This window comes from Oncorhynchus keta, chromosome 24 (genome assembly GCF_023373465.1).
Source record: "Oncorhynchus keta strain PuntledgeMale-10-30-2019 chromosome 24, Oket_V2, whole genome shotgun sequence".
Taxonomy (NCBI): domain Eukaryota; kingdom Metazoa; phylum Chordata; class Actinopteri; order Salmoniformes; family Salmonidae; genus Oncorhynchus; species Oncorhynchus keta.
Window position 1 is genome coordinate 12,703,381 of NC_068444.1, and position 19,092 is coordinate 12,722,472.

At 41.1% G+C, this 19,092-nt stretch overlaps 1 protein-coding gene across 3 annotated transcripts in view; it reads left to right on the forward strand.

The window, feature by feature from the left end:
- The window catches only part of LOC127911372 (RNA binding protein fox-1 homolog 3-like), a 1,085,108-nt gene that overhangs the window by 354,358 nt on the left and 711,658 nt on the right, over positions 1 to 19,092 (forward strand). For all 3 annotated transcript variants that reach the window (XM_052477708.1, XM_052477709.1, XM_052477707.1), the window contains exon 3: positions 3,089 to 3,136. The gene's annotated coding sequence lies outside the window, so the exon portion shown is untranslated. The remainder of the gene's footprint in view (positions 1 to 3,088; positions 3,137 to 19,092) is intronic.

The following is a 19,092-nucleotide window of genomic DNA, read 5'->3' on the forward strand; positions in this document are numbered from 1 at the left end:
TCCTTCCCCTGTCACATCAGAATAGACACATTCCCCCGACACACCCTTTCCCCTCTACACACACAAGTCGTTGTTTAACGGGGTAAGACTGACAGGATGGATGGTAAATAAACAACCAATGACAAGGAAAGAAAATATTAATATCCATGAGAGTTCTGTCACCACCAGGGTCTGCATGGTTACTCCTACACTGAAACGCATCCCAAATAACACCCTTTCCATTATATTGACCAGAGCCCTATGGGATTCCCAATGGGCCCTGCTCAAAAGTAGGGTGCTAAATAGTGTATAGAGTGCTATTTGGGATGCATTCTGAGGCTGGGTTGCTTGGTTAACTTGGAAAGTGAAATATTTTATGAAATCATATTGTAATAGTGTGATGAAAGGGTAGTGGGATACTGATGATATCTACAGTACCAGTCAAAGGGTTGGACACATCAACTCATTTCATGGGTTTTTCTTTATTTGTACTTCTACATTGTAGAATAATAGTGAAGACATCGAAACTATGAAATAACACATGGAATCATGAAGTAACCAAAAACGTGTTAAACAAATCAAAATATGTTTTAGATTTTAGATTCTTCAAAGTAGCGATCCTATGCCTTGATGACAGTTTTGCACACTTTTGGCATTATCTCAACCAGCTGTACCTGGAATGATTTTCCAACAGTATTGAAGGAGATCACACATATGCTGAGTACTCTGTGGCTGCTTTTCCTTCACTCTGTGGTCCAACTCCTCCCAAACCATCCCAATTGGGTTGAGGTCAGGTGATTATGGAGGCCAGGTCATCTAATGGATCACTCCATCACTCTCCTAGTCTCACTAAGCGCACACCAGATGGGATGGCTTATCACTGCAGAATGCTGAGGTAGACATGCTGGGTGTGCCTTGAATTCTAAATAAGTCACTGGCAGTGTCACCAGCAAACACCCCCACACCATCACACCTCTTCCTCCATGCTTCACGGTGGGAACCACACATGCGAAGATCATCTCACAAAGACACGTTGGTTAAAACCAAAATTGTGACATTTAGACTCATCAGACCAAAGGACAGATTTCCACTGGTCTAATTGCTCGTGTTTCTTGGCCCAAGCAAGTCTCTTCTTCTTATTGGTGTCCTTTAGTAGTTGTTTTTTTGTAGCAATTCGACCATGAAGGCCTGATTCACACAGTCTCCTCTGAACAGTAGATGTTAAGATGTGTCTGTTACTTGAACTCTGAAGCATTTATTTGGACTGCAATTTATGAGGCTGATCACTCTAACGAACTTATCCTCTGCAGCAGAGGTAACTCTGGGTCTTCTTTTCCTGTGGAGGTCCTCATGAGAGCCAGTTAACTCTAACGAACTTATCCTCTGCAGCAGAGGTAACTCTGGGTCTTCTTTTCCTGTGCCTGTCCTCATGAGAGTCAGTTTCATCATAGCGCTTGATGTTTTTTTTGCAACTGCACTTGAAGAAACTTTCAAAGTTCTTGACATTTTCCGTATTGACGGACTTTTATGTCTTAAAGTAACGATGGACTGTCGTTTCTCTTTGCTTATTGAGCTGTTCTTGTCATAATATGGACTTGATCTTTTGACAAATAGGGCTATCTTCTGTATACCACCCCTACCATCTCACAACACAACTGATTGTGAAGGAAATAAATTCCACAAATCAAATTTGAATAGGGCACGCCTGTTAATTGAAATTCATTCCAAGTAATAACCTCACAACACTGGTTGAGAGAATGTCAACAGTGTGCAAAGCTGTCATCAAGTCATAGGATGGCTACTTAGAAGAATCTAAAATATAAAATATATTTGATTTGCTTAACACTTTTTTTGGTTACTACATGATTCCGTATGTATTATTTCATAGTTGTGATGTCTTCATTATTATTCTACAATGTAGAAAATAGTAAAAACAAAGAAAAACCCTGAAATGAGTAGTGGTACTGTATATACTGTATATCAACGGATATGTGGGTGTGTGTGTGTGTGTGCGCTTGCGTGTGTACGCGGATGTGTGTGTTTGTGTGTGTACGTACTTGAGTGGATGTGTGCATTGGTCAAAATAACAAAGAAAGAAGGATGGAAGGAGAGAAAAGGGGGTTGTCTGATGCTCACTGGTTGTCAGCAAAAGGCGATAAAGTAGAGCTGTGACCTTTGATCCCTGGCCAAAAGTAGACAAACTACATCTGGGACTAATCCTTTTGCAAATAGACAGTTTGCAGTTGGTTTGTTTTGTGGCTGCTGTTCAGGGCTCCGTGTGTTTACATAGCGAGACATATTGCGTTAGCCTCACTCTCTGAGAGTTGTTGTTGCATCCCAAATGTTTTTGATAGTCTGTTTTCTGTCCTCTCATGACATGCCAATGAGACTTTCAAGACACATCCAACATCTGTAGGGGTCACGTCCACATGGAACAATATACATGCAGTAAACTCCAACTCCCATGATATATGGAACAGAGAGCAAAGCCTTGTGGGAAGTGTAGTTTGTTTAGTGGGATGAAATGTGTATGTTTTCTCATGGTCTCACCTGGCTGGATGGCTGGCTGGCTGGCTGGCTGGTTGACTGGCTGGCTGGCTGGTTGACTGGCTGGCTGGCTGGCTGGCTGGTGGTTGGCTGGCTGGCTGGCTGGTTGACTGGTTGACTGGCTGGCTGGCTGGCTGGCTGGCTGGCTGGCTGGCTGGCTGGCTGGCTGGCTGGCTGGTTGACTGGCTGGCTGGCTGACTGGCTGGCTGGCTGGCTGGCTGGTTGACTGGCTGGCTGGCTGGTGGTGACTGGCTGGTTGACTGGCTGGCTGGCTGGCTGGCTGGCTGGCTGGCTGGCTGGTTGACTGGCTGGTTGACTGGCTGGCTGGCTGGTTGACTGGCTGGTTGACTGGCTGGCTGGCTGGTTGACTGGCTGGTTGACTGGCTGGTTGACTGGCTGGCTGGCTGGTTAAACAGATGCTTATGCACATCTTCAGATATGGATGGAAGTGTGTGACTTGGCGGCCCCCTCTCCCCTCCCCCATAATACCGGACCTTTGATCTCTTCCTTCTCTTTAGTTTCTTATCACCCTGGTTTTCTGTTTCTCTTTGTGTGTCTGCAGGTTCACACGAGTAAAGATCTACAACAGCCTTCTGACTTCAACCTCACTGTGAGTACTCCACCTCTCCTCTTCACTCTCACTGTGAGTACTCCACCTCTCCTCTTTACTCTCACTGTGAGTACTCCACCTCTCCTCTTTACTCTCACTGTGAGTACTCCACCTCTCCTCTTTACTCTCACTGTGAGTACTCCACCTCTCCTCTTTACTCTCACTGTGAGTACTCCACCTCTCCTCTTCACTCTCACTGTGAGTACTCCACCTCTCCTCTTCACTCCCACTGTGAGTACTCCACCTCTCCTCTTTACTCTCACTGTGAGTACTCCACCTCTCCTCTTCACTCTCACTGTGAGTACTCCACCTCTCCTCTTTACTCTCCCTGTGAGTACTCCACCTCTCCTCTTTACTCTCCCTGTGAGTACTCCACCTCTCCTCTTTACTCTCACTGTGAGTACTCCACCTCTCCTCTTTACTCTCACTGTGAGTACTCCACCTCTCCTCTTTACTCTCCCTGTGAGTACTCCACCTCTCCTCTTTACTCTCACTGTGAGTACTCCACCTCTCCTCTTTACTCTCCCTGTGAGTACTCCACCTCTCCTCTTTACTCTCCCTGTGAGTACTCCACCTCTCCTCTTTACTCTCCCTGTGAGTACTCCATCTCTCCTCTTTACTCTCACTGTGAGTACTCCACCTCTCCCCTTTACTCTCCCTGTGAGTACTCCACCTCTCCTCTTTACTCTCCCTGTGAGTACTCCACCTCTCCTCTTTACTCTCCCTGTGAGTACTCCACCTCTCCTCTTTACTCTCCCTGTGAGTACTCCACCTCTCCTCTTTACTCTCCCTGTGAGTACTCCACCTCTCCTCTTTACTCTCCCTGTGAGTACTCCATCTCTCCTCTTTACTCTCCTGTGAGTACTCCACCTCTCCTCCTTTACCTCTCTCCTCCCTGTGAGTACTCCACCTCTCCTCTTTACTCTCCCTGTGAGTACTCCACCTCTCCTCTTTACTCTCCCTGTGAGTACTCCACCTCTCCTCTTCACTCTCCCTGTGAGTACTCCACCTCTCCTCTTTACTCTCACTGTGAGTACTCCACCTCTCCTCTTTACTCTCCCTGTGAGTACTCCACCTCTCCTCTTTACTCTCCCTGTGAGTACTCCACCTCTCCTCTTTACTCTCCCTGTGAGTACTCCACCTCTCCTCTTTACTCTCACTGTGAGTACTCCACCTCTCCTCTTTACTCTCCCCGTGAGTACTCCACCTCTCCTCTTTACTCTCACTGTGAGTACTCCACCTCTCCTCTTTACTCTCCCTGTGAGTACTCCATCTCTCCTCTTTACTCTCCTGTGAGTACTCCACCTCTCCTCTTTACTCTCCTGTGAGTACTCCACCTCTCCTCTTCACTCTCCCTGTGAGTACTCCACCTCTCCTCTTCACTCTCCTGTGAGTACTCCACCTCTCCTCTTTACTCTCCCTGTGAGTACTCCACCTCTCCTCTTTACTCTCCTGTGAGTACTCCACCTCTCCTCTTTACTCTCCCTGTGAGTACTCCACCTCTCCTCTTCACTCTCACTGTGAGTACTCCACCTCTCCTCTTTACTCTCCCTGTGAGTACTCCACCTCTCCTCTCTACTCTCCCTGTGAGTACTCCACCTCTCCTCTTCACTCTCCCTGTGAGTACTCCACCTCTCCTCTTTACTCTCCCTGTGAGTACTCCACCTCTCCTCTTCACTCTCCCTGTGAGTACTCCACCTCTCCTCTTTACTCTCACTGTGAGTACTCCACCTCTCCTCTTCACTCTCACTGTGAGTACTCCACCTCTCCTCTTTACTGTCCCTGTGAGTACTCCATCATGGCTATGTGTTTTTTATCCACTGCGGGTGTTCTGAATTCCCACTCCAATGTATGAGAGGGTGTAACCAAAGAGGCAGCGGTGGCATTACTGTTGTGTCATTTTGAGTGAACGGTGTCACTCACTTTGAAGGCTGGGAGTTTGGGAGTTTGCTACCTGAATGACTGTTGTAACTTAGTATCCCCAAAACACTTTGCTATTTTTTTTTGCTTTTGTAAGGAAACGTTACATTGCAGCTTTATTAACTGTGGCTGTTGCTACATTGCGTTTGAATTGTTGGAGCTCGTTTGTCGTAATCACTAGCCACGTTCTAGAAGAACAGAACATTCAACTTAATGGTTGAGTGGAATTCTGAGAATCTGAGTGTTCTTAGCAATGCAAATATTCCAGATTTCTTGTGTATTCCATTTTAGAACTTAGTGTCAAAAGAAATCATGCTACTGAGTTGCCGGTCTCGAATTTCAAACAGTTCTCCAAGTCATTTATTTTTTCAACATGTTTTTGATGCTCTGTTTTATTATTTTGTTCACCTTGAAAACGAATACGTTCCCACATCAGATTTAGCCTACCCTCAGGGTAGAACACAGAAATGAACACATTTATAATCAGTTTTGAATCTCTGAGGAGTGTGTGTGCTGTGTAGTGTGTGTAGTGTATGGGTCCACCCAGTGTTCCTCTCTTTCTGTCCAATTGAAACACATAAATCACTAAAAAGGTTTTCTCTCAGGTTACCTGTACTGCTGGACAAAGGCCAAAATGTACTATTAGGTTTTAAGCATTCAATAATATTGCATTGTATCAGCCACTAAGAGGCATTAAGAGTTATTGAGAGTCCATCTGACATAATGTGGGCTACTGGGAGGGTACACAAAGGTCTGCCAGAGCAAGACACTTAACCCTAACAGGATGAAAGAGACAGACAGATAGAAACAGACAGAGACAGGGATGGAGACAGACAGACGGACGGACAGACGGACGGACAGACGGACGGACAGAGGGAGAGACGGACAGAGGGACAGAGGGACAGACGGACAGACAGACAGACAGACGGACGGACGGACGGACGGACGGACGGGGAGAAAAGGTGCTTCGATCATTTGATCAACTTCTCCGGGCTCTGACTAAGACCAGTCATGCGGTTAGACATGGCTTGAGTTCCAAATGGCAGCCTATTCCCTGTATAGTGCACTACTTTTATGGTCCTAGTCAACAGTAGTTGAGGCATAAAGAGACATAGCGGACACAGACACACACACACACACACACACCCCAACCACATCGCCAAACATACCCTCGTAAAACTGACTATCCGACCGATCCTCGACTTCGGAGATGTCATTTACAAAATAGCTTCCAATACTACTCAGCAAACTGGATGCAGTCTATCATAGTGCCATCCATTTTGTCACCAAAGCCCCATATACTACCCACCACTGTATGCTCTAGTTGGCTGGCCCTCGCTACATACTCGTCGCCAAACCCACTGGCTCCAGGTCATCTATATGTCTTTGCTAGGTTAAGCTCCGCGTTATCTCAGCTCACCGGTCCCGATAACAACACTCACCCATAGCACGCGCTCCAGCAGGTACAGTATATCTCACTGGTCATCCCCAAAGCTAACACCCACTTTGGCCGCCTTTCCTTACAGTTCTCTGCTGCCAATGACAGGAATCAACTGCAAAAATCGCTGAAGCTGGAGACTCATATTTCCCTCACTAACTTAAAACATCAGCTATCTGAGCAGCTAATCGATCGCTGCAGCTGAACGTAGGCCATCTGTAAATAGCCCATCCAATCTACCTACCTCATCCCCATATTGTTTTTATTTACTTCTCTGCTCTTTTGCACACCAGTATCACAACTTACACACCATCTTCTGCTCATCTATCACTCCAGTGTTAATTTGCTAAATTGTAATTACTTCTGTACTATGGCCTATTTATTGCCTTACCTCCTCACGCCATTAGCACACACCGCATATAGACTTTTCTTTTTATTGTATTATTGACTGTACACTTGTTTACTTCATGTGTAACTCTGTGTTGTTGTTTGTGTCGCACTGCTTCGCTTTATCTTGGCCAGGTCACAGTTGTAAATGAGAACTTGGTCTCAACTAGCCTACCTGGTTAAATAAAGGTGTTCTCAACTAGCCTACCTGGTTAAATAAAGGTGAAATATACCATATGATACATAGCTGGAGACATATTTTCTCTCACAAGAAAACAGCCATTTTAGAACTAAGTGTTGTTCCCAAATGCATCAGTTTTGCCGATGTGTGTTTGTGAGGACATCAAATGTTAATGTTAACGACAGGGATGACATTAACATTAACAGGGATGACATTAACATTACCAGGGATGACATTAACATTAACAGGGATGATGTTAACATTAACAGAGATGACATTAACATTAACGTTAACATTGATGACATTAACATTAACATTAACAGGGATGACGTTAACAGGGATGACATTAACATTAACAGGGATGACATTAACATTAACAGGGATGACATTAACATTAACAGGGATGACAATAACATTAACAGGGATGACATTAACATTAACGTTAACATTGATGACATTAACATTACCATTAACAGGGATGACGTTAACATTAACAGGGATGACATTAACATTAACAGGGATGACATTAACATTAACAGGGATGACATTAACATTAACATTAACAGGGATGACATTAACATTAACATTGATGACATTAACATTAACAGGGATGACGTTAACATTAACAGGGATGACATTAACATTAACAGGGATGACGTTAACATTAACAGGGATGACATTAACATTAACAGCGATGACATTAACATTAACAGGGATGACGTTCCCTGCCAGCAGAAGAGTCAGTGAAGGCAAAGTAGGTTACTGGCAAGGATTGCTAGTGGCAGCAAGTGACCTATAGATTACCTGCAATGTTTTGCCAGAAATTTAAAGTACATTTTTTAACAAATGTTTTTAAACATTTTAGTCATTTATCAAACACTCTATACAGAGAAACCTTTTGAATAGTTTTGAATTTGAATAGTTTTTAATATTGTAAATGACTTACTAACTAGTGATGGGAAACCAAAGCTTTCTGAAGACTTTGGCACTTTCATCAAATTGTGCCGGAAAATGGTTCAGTACTCAGAGATTCATTATCTGTTCACGATCCACATTAGAGACATCAGCTGGTCAGCAACAAATAGCAGTGTGTGATTATCAGATATATATCAAAAATAAAAAAAACATCTCCACTGTTTTCATCAAAACTCAGCGGTAGATCGTTCTCTTTAGTAACCAATACTCAGTTGGACTACCAGGTTAACATCATGCCTCCCTGTTTTGCCTTCAAGTTGACTATTTCAAAAAATCTGAATCCATGGTCTTAATTACTGTGCTTAAGACAGAAACTTATACTTTACTAAATAATTAAAAAGTATTTGAACAACAGTGCAGAAAGTGAAACTATGTTCTAAGACAGTGTGTTTTCAACAGGAGTCAAACTCCCTCCTTTCCCTGACTGTCCCATAGCTCCCTACTCTACCTGCTACGCCACCGGTCAGGTGAAACCACAAGTACACAATCCTAACTAGGTTTTTCTAAGTACGGTGTCCAGTAGAGGTCCGTGTTTGAAAGCAGCTGTGGAATCGAAGAAAGCACCGGAACCACGGCAGAATCAGTTGGATCTTTCGGCATCAGTTGGCAGTTTGAAAAAGCATGTGATTAAAACAATCTTTGGACATTATTGATGACGTACTTCTGATTAATTGCTAAACGCATCTACACACTGGTTCAAAGGTCAGCTGCTTTGTGATGCATACAATACTAACCATTGTTGCCACTGACATCCATTTTATTTTAATTTTTTTTACTTCTCCACCTTTCTCTCCTTTTCCCTTCTGTCAGAAAACAACGAGTTCTAGAATGAATAGCAACTATTGACTGTTACTGTTATCACCCTGCTATGAACACAGCAGCTCTGTTTCTGTGAATCATTACAGCAGGTGGTGAACTAAAAGTTTTCAACCAACCCCCATAACCTTTTGTTTATGCTGCCACACTGCTAACTAATGCTGTTTGTTGTTATGGGTTCTACGCCCACACTTTTAACTCCATTTTTGTTCGGAGAGGAAACTTGGGATTGTTCTGTGCAGTAGTAAAACTACTTTTAAAGTACAACTTAATGTTAACGTCATCCCTGTTAATGTTAATGTTAATGTCATCCCTGTTAATGTTAATGACATCCCTGTTAACCTCTTGCTCCTACCTGACACGCAGGCGTCCCATCTAGACATCTGGAAATGCAAATGCTCTACGCTAAATGCTAATAGTACTAGTTAAAACTCAAACGTTCATTAAAATACACATGCAGGGTATTGAAATAAAGCTACACTCGTTGTGAATCCAGGCAACAAGTCAGATTTTTAAAATGCTTTTCGGCGAAAGCATGAGAAGCTATTATCTGATAGCATGTAACACCCCAAAAGACCAGCAGGGGACGTAAACAAAATAATTAGCATAGTCGTCGCTACACAAACCGCACAAATAAAATATAAAACATTCATTACCTTTGACCATCTTCTTTGTTGGCACTCCTAGATGTCCCATAATCACTATTGGGTATTTTTTTTTTTTATTAAATCGGTCCATATATAGCCTAGATATCAATCTATGAAGACTGTGTGATAAACGAAAAAAATAGCGTCTTATAACGTAACGTCATTTTTTTAAATTAAAAAAGTTGACGATAAACTTTCACAAAACACTTCTAAATAATTTTGTAATGCAGCTTTAGGTATTAGTAAACGTTAATAAGCGATCAAATTGATCACGAGGCGAAGTATATTCTTTAGCTGTCCATCTGGAAATAATGTCCGGGTAAATCTCAACCAAAATATCTGGTCGGAGGCTTGAACAAATGGCTTGTCTCTTCTTCGTTTGATCAAGAAACAAAGCCTAGGCAAATGACAAGACTGTTGACATCGTGTGGAAGCTGTAGGTAGTATTGCAACCTCAGCCCCATTTATTGTGGTTCGCCTTTATCAGTGGGTTGAAGTGGCGGATGGATATATATTTCCATTTTCAGTGATCAGATTTTCCTGCGCTTTTCGATGAAACACACGTTCTGTTATAGTCACAGCCGTGATTTAACCAGTTTTATAAACGTCTGAGTGTTTTCTATCCACACATACTAATCATATGCATATACTATATTCCTGGCATGAGCAGCAGGGTGCTGAAATGTTGCACGATTTTTAACAGAATGTTCGAAAAAGTATGGGGTAGGAGTAACAGGTTAATGTTAATGTCATCCCTGTTAATGTTAATGGCATCCCTGTTAATGTTAATGTCATCCCTGTTAATGTTAATGGCATCCCTGTTAATGTTAATGTTAACGTCATCCCTGTTAATATTAATGTAATCCTTGTTAATGTTAATGTTAACGTCATCCCTGTTAATATTAATGTGATCCCTGTTAATGTTAACGTCATCCCTGTTAATGTTAATGTCATCCCTGTTAATGTTAATGTTAACGTCATCCCTGTTAATATTAATGTGATCCCTGTTAATGTTGATGTTAATGTCATCCCTGTTAATGTTAATGTCATCCCTGTTAATGTTAATGTTAACGTCATCCCTGTTAATATTAATGTGATCTCTGTTAATGTTGATGTTAATGTCATCCCTGTTAATGTTAATGTCATCCATGTTAATGTTAACGTCATCCCTGTTAATATTAATGTGATCCCTGTTAATGTTAATGTTAATGTCATCCCTGTTAATGTTAATGTCATCCCTGTTAATGTTAATGTCATCCCTGTTAATGTTAATGTCATCCCTTTTAAGGTTGATGTTAATGGTATCCCTGTTAATGTTAATGTTAACGTCATCCCTGTTAATTTTAATGTCATCCCTGTTAATGTTAATGTCATCCCTGTTAATGTCATCCCTGTTAATGTCATCCCTGTTAATGTTAATGTCATCCCTGTTAATGTCATCCCTGTTAATGTCATCCCTGTTAATGTTAATGTCATCCCTGTTAATGTCATCCCTGTTAATGTGGCATGCCATCCCTGTTAATGTGGCATGCCATCCCTGTTAATGTTAATGTCATCCCTGTTAATGTTAATGTCATCCCTGTTAATGTTAATGTCATCCCTGTTAATGTTAATGTCATCCCTGTTAATGTTAATGTTAATGTCATCCCTGTTAATGTTAATGTCATCCCTGTTAATGTTAATGTTAATGTCATCCCTGTTCATGTTAATGTTAATGTCATCCCTGTTAATGTTAATGTTAATGTCATCCCTGTTAATGTTAATGTTAATGTCATCAATGTTAATGTTAATGTCATCCCTGTTAATGTTAATGTTAATGTCATCCCTGTTAATGTTAATGTCATCCCTGTTAATGTTAATGTTAATTAAGGTAAGTCCCCCTGTATTGGACAAAAATGAATGGCAAGTCATTGGCATCGGACAAACCATATACACATTGGCCAATACCACCCAATTCGGCGTTGATTCATGCAAAGTGTATTGCAAATGCCATATGGTAATTGCCAGTTGTAACACTTTAAAAATTCAACAGGGGGCAAATGCGCTCCACCGGGGTTTTTCATATTGGAGATGTAACCCAAGTCAATGTCCAAAAGTAAAATTTTGAAAAAATGAAATTTTTTTCAAAAACTTATCACCCCTTAAAAAAGTGCTTTCTGGACCGTTTTTCGAAATTCTTTCGATTTTTTTGTCAATTACACATGTGTAAGAACTGTATGAATATACTTTTGTCCAATTTTATTATCATAATTTTTTTTTTTTAATTATATGCGCATAAGGAATATGTTTTGTCCAATTCCAATATGATTTCATAGGAAGTCAAAAGTCAAAAGTCAAAAATGTCAAAATTTTGTAAAAAACTTCACACACCCATAAAAAAGTGCTTTCTGGACCGTTTTTCGAAATTCTTTCGATTTTTTGTCAATTACACATGTGTAAGAACTGTATGAATATACTTTTGTCCAATTTTATTATCATAATTTTTTTTTTTTTTTTTTACATGCGCATAAGGAATATGTTTTGTCCAATTCCAATATGATTTCATAGGAAGTCAAAAGTCAAAAGTCAAAAATGTCAAAATTTTGTAAAAACTTCACACACCCTTAAAAAGTGCTTTCTGGACCGTTTTTGAAATTCTTTCAATTTTTTTGTCAATTACACATGTGTAAGAACTGTATGAATATACTTTTGTCCAATTTTATTATCATATTTTTTATATATTTTTTTAAATTGTGCATAAGGATTTTTTTTGTGGGCCAAATGACGTAAGAAATTTGACATGCTCAAAAATCCTGCAGAAATGCAAAATTGACTGGCCTGATGAACTCGGGATGGCCGGGCAGTGATAGTTGTTCCTTTCCATCACTCGTTGTGTGTTGACTTCATCATGTCCATTTTGTGATGTTTTTCACTATATAATCATATTGCAAGTGCACGTGCATTTGCAATATGTTTCAATGTGCATTTACCATATGAAATTTGACCTTGCTCAAAAATGCAAAATTGACTGGTCTGATGAACACAGGATGGCCGAGCAGTGATAGTTGTACATTTCCATCACTCGTTGTGTTGATTTCATCATCTCCGTTAGGTGATGTTGTTTCACTATAGAATCATATTGTAAGTGCACGTGCATTTGCAATATGTTTCAATGTGCATTTACCATATGAAATTTGACCTTGCTCAAAAATGCAAAATTGACTGGTCTGATGAACACAGGATGGCCGAGCAGTGAGAGTTGTACCTTTCCATCACTCGTTGTGTTGATTTCATCATGTCCATTTGTTTATGTTTTCTCACTTTTGCAAAGTCACTGTGCATTTGCAATATGGTTCAATGGGCAGGTACCATCACGAATTTGTCATGCTATAAAAATCCTGCAGGAATGTGAAATTGACTGGCCTGATGAACACAGGATGGCCTGGCAGTGATAGTTGTTCCTTTCCATCACTCGTTGTGTTGATTTCATCATGTCCATTAGGTGATGTTTTTTCACTATAGAATCATATTGCAAATGCACGTGCATTGTTGTGCAACTGGTAACCCAAAAATAAAAATATGGTTGTAAATGCATTTACCGGGACGCCTATTGTCCATGCCCGCTATGGGAGTACCCTACTACGGCCCTCTATCTATTGAGTCCGTCCTGAGTGCTTTATGGACTGTTTAAAATATTCTGATGGATACGCATGTTGTGCAACTGGTGATTGAAAATAGGCACCTGGTAACCCCCAAAAATATGCTTGTAAATGCATTTACCGGTCATTCTGATATTAATGCTCGCTATGGGAACACAGGATGGCCGGGCAGTGATAGTTGTACATTTCCATCACTCGTTGTGTTGATTTCATCATGTCCATTAGGTGATGTTTTTACACTATAGAATCATATTGCAAGTGCACGCGCATTTGCAATATGTTTCAATGTGCATTTACCATATGAAATTTGACATGCTCAAAAATGCAAAATTGACTGGTCTGATGGACACAGGATGGCCGAGCAGTGATAGTTGTACATTTCCATCACTCGTTGTGTTGATTTCATCATGTCCATTAGGTGATGTTTTTTCACTATAGAATCATATTGTAAGTGCACGTGCATTTGCAATATGTTTCAATGTGCATTTACCATATGAAATTTGACATGCTCAAAAATGCAAAATTGACTGGTCTGATGAACACAGGATGGCTGAGCAGTGATAGTTGTACATTTCCATCACTCGTTGTGTTGATTTCATCATGTCCATTTGTTTATGTTTTCTCACTTTTGCAAAGTCACTGTGCATTTGCAATATGGTTCAATGGGCAGGTACCATCACGAATTTGTCATGCTATAAAAATCCTGCAGGAATGTGAAATTGACTGGTCTGATGAACACAGGATGGCCTGGCAGTGATAGTTGTACATTTCCATCACTTGTTGTGTTGATTTCATCATGTCCATTAGGTGATGTTTTTTCACTATAGAATCATATTGCAAATGCACGTGCATTGTTGTGCAACTGGTAACCCAAAAATTAAAATATGGTTGTAAATGCATTTACCGGGACTCCTATTATCCATGCCCGCTATGGGAGTACCCTACTACGGCCCTCTATCTATGGAGTCCGTCCTGAGTGCTTTATGGACTGTTTAAAATATTCTGATGGATACGCATTGTTGTGCAACTGGTGATTGAAAATAGGCACCTGGTAACCCAAAAATGAAAATATGGTTGTGAATGCATTTACCGGTCATTCTGATATTAATGCCCGCTATGGGAACACAGGATGGCCGGGCAGTGATAGTTGTTCCTTTCCATCACTGTTGTGTTGATTTCATCGTGAACATTAGGTGATGTTTTTTTCACTATAGAATCATATTGTAAGTGCACGCGCATTTGCAATATGTTTGCATTTACCATATGAAATTTGACATGCTCAAAAATGCAAAATTGACTGGTCTGATGGACACAGGATGGCCGAGCAGTGATAGTTGTACATTTCCATCACTCATTTCATCATGTCCATTAGGTGATGTTTTTCAAAGAATCATGAAATGCTGCATTGTTGTGGTAACTAAAAATATGAAATGCATTTACACAGGATGGGAACACAGGATGGCCGGGCAGTGATAGTTGTACATTTCCATCACTCGTTGTGTTGATTTCATCATGTCCATTAGGTGATGTTTTTACACTATAGAATCATATTGCAAGTGCACGCGCATTTGCAATATGTTTCAATGTGCATTTACCATATGAAATTTGACATGCTCAAAAATGCAAAATTGACTGGTCTGATGGACACAGGATGGCCGAGCAGTGATAGTTGTACATTTCCATCACTCGTTGTGTTGATTTCATCATGTCCATTAGTTGATGTTTTTCACTATAGAATCATATTGCAAGTGCACGCGCATTTGCAATATGTTTCAATGTGCATTTACCATATGAAATTTGACATGCTCAAAAATGCAAATTGACTGGTCTGATGGACACAGGATGGCCGAGCAGTGATAGTTGTACATTTCCATCACTCGTTGTGTTGATTTCATCATGTCCATTAGGTGATGTTTTTCACTATAGAATCATATTGCAAATGCACGTGCATTGTTGTGCAACTGGTAACCCAAAAATAAAAATATGGTTGTAAATGCATTTACCGGTCATTCTGATATTAATGCTCGCTATGGGAACACAGGATGGCCGGGCAGTGATAGTTGTACATTTCCATCACTCGTTGTGTTGATTTCATCATGTCCATTAGGTGATGTTTTTACACTATAGAATCATATTGCAAGTGCACGCGCATTTGCAATATGTTTCAATGTGCATTTACCATATGAAATTTGACATGCTCAAAAATGCAAAATTGACTGGTCTGATGGACACAGGATGGCCGAGCAGTGATAGTTGTACATTTCCATCACTCGTTGTGTTGATTTCATCATGTCCATTAGTTGATGTTTTTTCACTATAGAATCATATTGCAAGTGCACGCGCATTTGCAATATGTTTCAATGTGCATTTACCATATGAAATTTGACATGCTCAAAAATGCAAAATTGACTGGTCTGATGGACACAGGATGGCCGAGCAGTGATAGTTGTACATTTCCATCACTCGTTGTGTTGATTTCATCATGTCCATTAGGTGATGTTTTTCACTATAGAATCATATTGCAAATGCACGTGCATTGTTGTGCAACTGGTAACCCAAAAATAAAAATATGGTTGTAAATGCATTTACCGGTCATTCTGATATTAATGCTCGCTATGGGAACACAGGATGGCCGGGCAGTGATAGTTGTACATTTCCATCACTCGTTGTGTTGATTTCATCATGTCCATTAGGTGATGTTTTTACACTATAGAATCATATTGCAAGTGCACGCGCATTTGCAATATGTTTCAATGTGCATTTACCATATGAAATTTGACATGCTCAAAAATGCAAAATTGACTGGTCTGATGGACACAGGATGGCCGAGCAGTGATAGTTGTACATTTCCATCACTCGTTGTGTTGATTTCATCATGTCCATTAGTTGATGTTTTTCACTATAGAATCATATTGCAAGTGCGCGCGCATTTGCAATATGTTTCAATGTGCATTTACCATATGAAATTTGACATGCTCAAAAATGCAAAATTGACTGGTCTGATGAACACAGGATGGCCGAGCAGTGATAGTTGTACATTTCCATCACTCGTTGTGTTGATTTCATCATGTCCATTAGTTGATGTTTTTTCACTATAGAATCATATTGCAAGTGCACGCGCATTTGCAATATGTTTCAATGTGCATTTACCATATGAAATTTGACATGCTCAAAAATGCAAAATTGACTGGTCTGATGAACACAGGATGGCTGAGCAGTGATAGTTGTACATTTCCATCACTCGTTGTGTTGATTTCATCATGTCCATTTGTTTATGTTTTCTCACTTTTGCAAAGTCACTGTGCATTTGCAATGTGGTTCAATGGGCAGGTACCATCACGAATTTGTCATGCTATAAAAATCCTGCAGGAATGTGAAATTGACTGGCCCGATGAACTCGGGATAGCTGGGCAGTGATTCTGGTTCATCTCCATGGCTCGTTAGGGTTGATTTCAGAATGTCACTTTTGGTGATGGTCCCTCTCCGTTTAAACATATTGCTAATGTACAAAAGTCAACTAGCAAGTCAGTGTCCATCAGTCAATTAGATGTCATTTTGACACCAAACTGATACCAATTGACACCAAACCCACTTTTTCCAACTCATTTAGAAGCCAACTATCATATATGTCAGAGCAGGCCCATAATTCACAGCGCCTTTAGTTTAAAACATAATAAAAACGTAAAACACATAGTTACGTTCTAGCTGCGGGTCCAGGTCAGACATTATGTGAAGGCCTATGTGAGGCGACCCCGAATCCCGAGTTTCGGCTCGATAGGTCCTTCGGTGCCCGAGTAAAACCCTAATTGGTGCTGAAAATCCACTTTTTCCATGCCTTGCTATGGGGTCCTTGAATGAGCTATCGGACCGAAACGTTGGGGTCCGTCTCTATGGGCCGAGCCGGTTCCAATGCACCTAGTCTTGTGTCTCTGAGACTTTTCTAAATGTCGCCATTTTCGTAATGGTCAAAATGAATTGAAATCATTGCAAATGTACGAGGCTATTTCTCGGTCCGAGAACCTTCTAGAGCCACCTAACTCACCACGCACTATCGACCCGAGGTCTAGAACAGGTTTCTAAAGTTTCGAACTCTAGGTCTGACGGTTCTTTTTAGCTCGAACAAAGCTAACTATTGGAGGCACTGTCTGTCTCTACAAACCCCAATACGTCCCTCCTTCCAAGTTGTGTGTCTGTGTGATTTAGTTTTCCTTTGAAATTTTATGGGAAAAATGACTGATTTACAGTTCATGGGGGTTGCCTAATCACACATATGAAGTTTTGGACAGATCTGACTTTTTAACCCCTCGAAACAGCCCCTGAGACACCAATTAAGGCACTTCCGGTTGGCACAGGAAGCTATAAGTCAACACATATCCTCACTGGGCTATGCTTTTACAGAATCCTGAGTTTTAAGTCCTTACGTTAAGAATTGACTGATTTACACAGGGTTTAATGCACTATGTCTATCAAACTGCAGGCAGGTAATGGAAAAACACTTTTAGGGTGATTTTAACCACTTCCGGTTGGTCCAGGAAGCTTAGAATCAACACAGGTAGACCTCACACTGGCCTGATGGACTGTTACCAAAGACAGGTTCATACGGCATTCATAACCCATATAGACCTCAGGTTGAATTTAGGGGTAAAGGCAATGTATTCCTATGGGGAGAGAGAAGTCAATGCAAACTCTTTGAAGTAAACACCTTCTTTTAACTATTAAGGGTTAATGCCACACGGTCAACGTTAGGCTTGCACGGATCGGAAGGACCTTAGGAACATACCTGAGGTCGAATTGTGCTTCTCACCCTAACGGTTCTCTCACTGTCACCCAAAAGCAAATGACGTTGTGGGGCAGGCTTCATTTTGGGCCTACTTTTCTAATGGTCGCTGCGCTCAGACCGAGCGAGCTACGGTCAAGCGGGATATCTCGTTGAACTCGGCACTGCCTAGACATTATGTTTATGCCATTGCCTGCTCTCTGTGTCTTTGAGAACCACACTTTTCACTCCATCCTTGCTGTGTGTGCGTGTGAGAGCTTTTCTTTGACATCTGCTGGGAGAAATGACTGATTTACAGTTTAGGAGGGTTACCTGGTCACACATATGAAGTTTTGGAGAGATGTGACTTTTCTAACCCTTCAAAACAGACAGTGTGACCCAATTAAAGGCACTTCCGGTTGGCACAGGAAGCTATAAGTAAACACATGTCTTGATTGACATAGCCACTTACAGAATCCTGAGTTTTAAGTCTTTAAGTTAAGAATTGACTGATCTACACAGGGTTGAATGCACTATGTCTATCAAACTGCATGCAGTGTATGGATCAACACTGATAAGGTGATTTCAACCACTTCCGGTTGCTTCAGGAAGCTTATAATTGGCACAGGTAGACCTCATAGTGGTCTGATGGACTGTCATAGAAGACAGGTTCATACGACATTCATAACCCACATAGGCTTCAGGTTGAATTTAGGGGTGCAGGCAATGTATTCCTATGGGGAGAGAAGACAATGCAAACTCTTTGAAGTTAACACCTTATTTTAACTATTAAGGGTTAATGCCACATGGTCGGGAGGACCTTAGGAACGTACCTGAGGTCGAATTGTGCTTCTCACCCTAACGGTTCTCTCACGGTCACCCAAAAGCAAATGACGTTGTGGGGCAGGCTTCATTTTGGGCCTACTTTTCTAATGGTCGCTGCGCTTAGACCGAGCGAGCTACGGTCAAGCGGGATATCTCGTTGAACTCGGCACGGCCTAGAGATTATGTTTATGCCATTGCCTGCTCTCTGTGTCTTTGAGAACCGCACTTTTCACTCCATCCTTGCTGTGTGTGCGTGTGAGAGCTTTTCTTTGACATCTGTTGGGAGAAATGACTGATTTACAGTTCATGAGGGTTACCTAGTCACACATATGAAGTTTTGAAAAGATCTGACCTTTTTAACCCTTGGAAACTG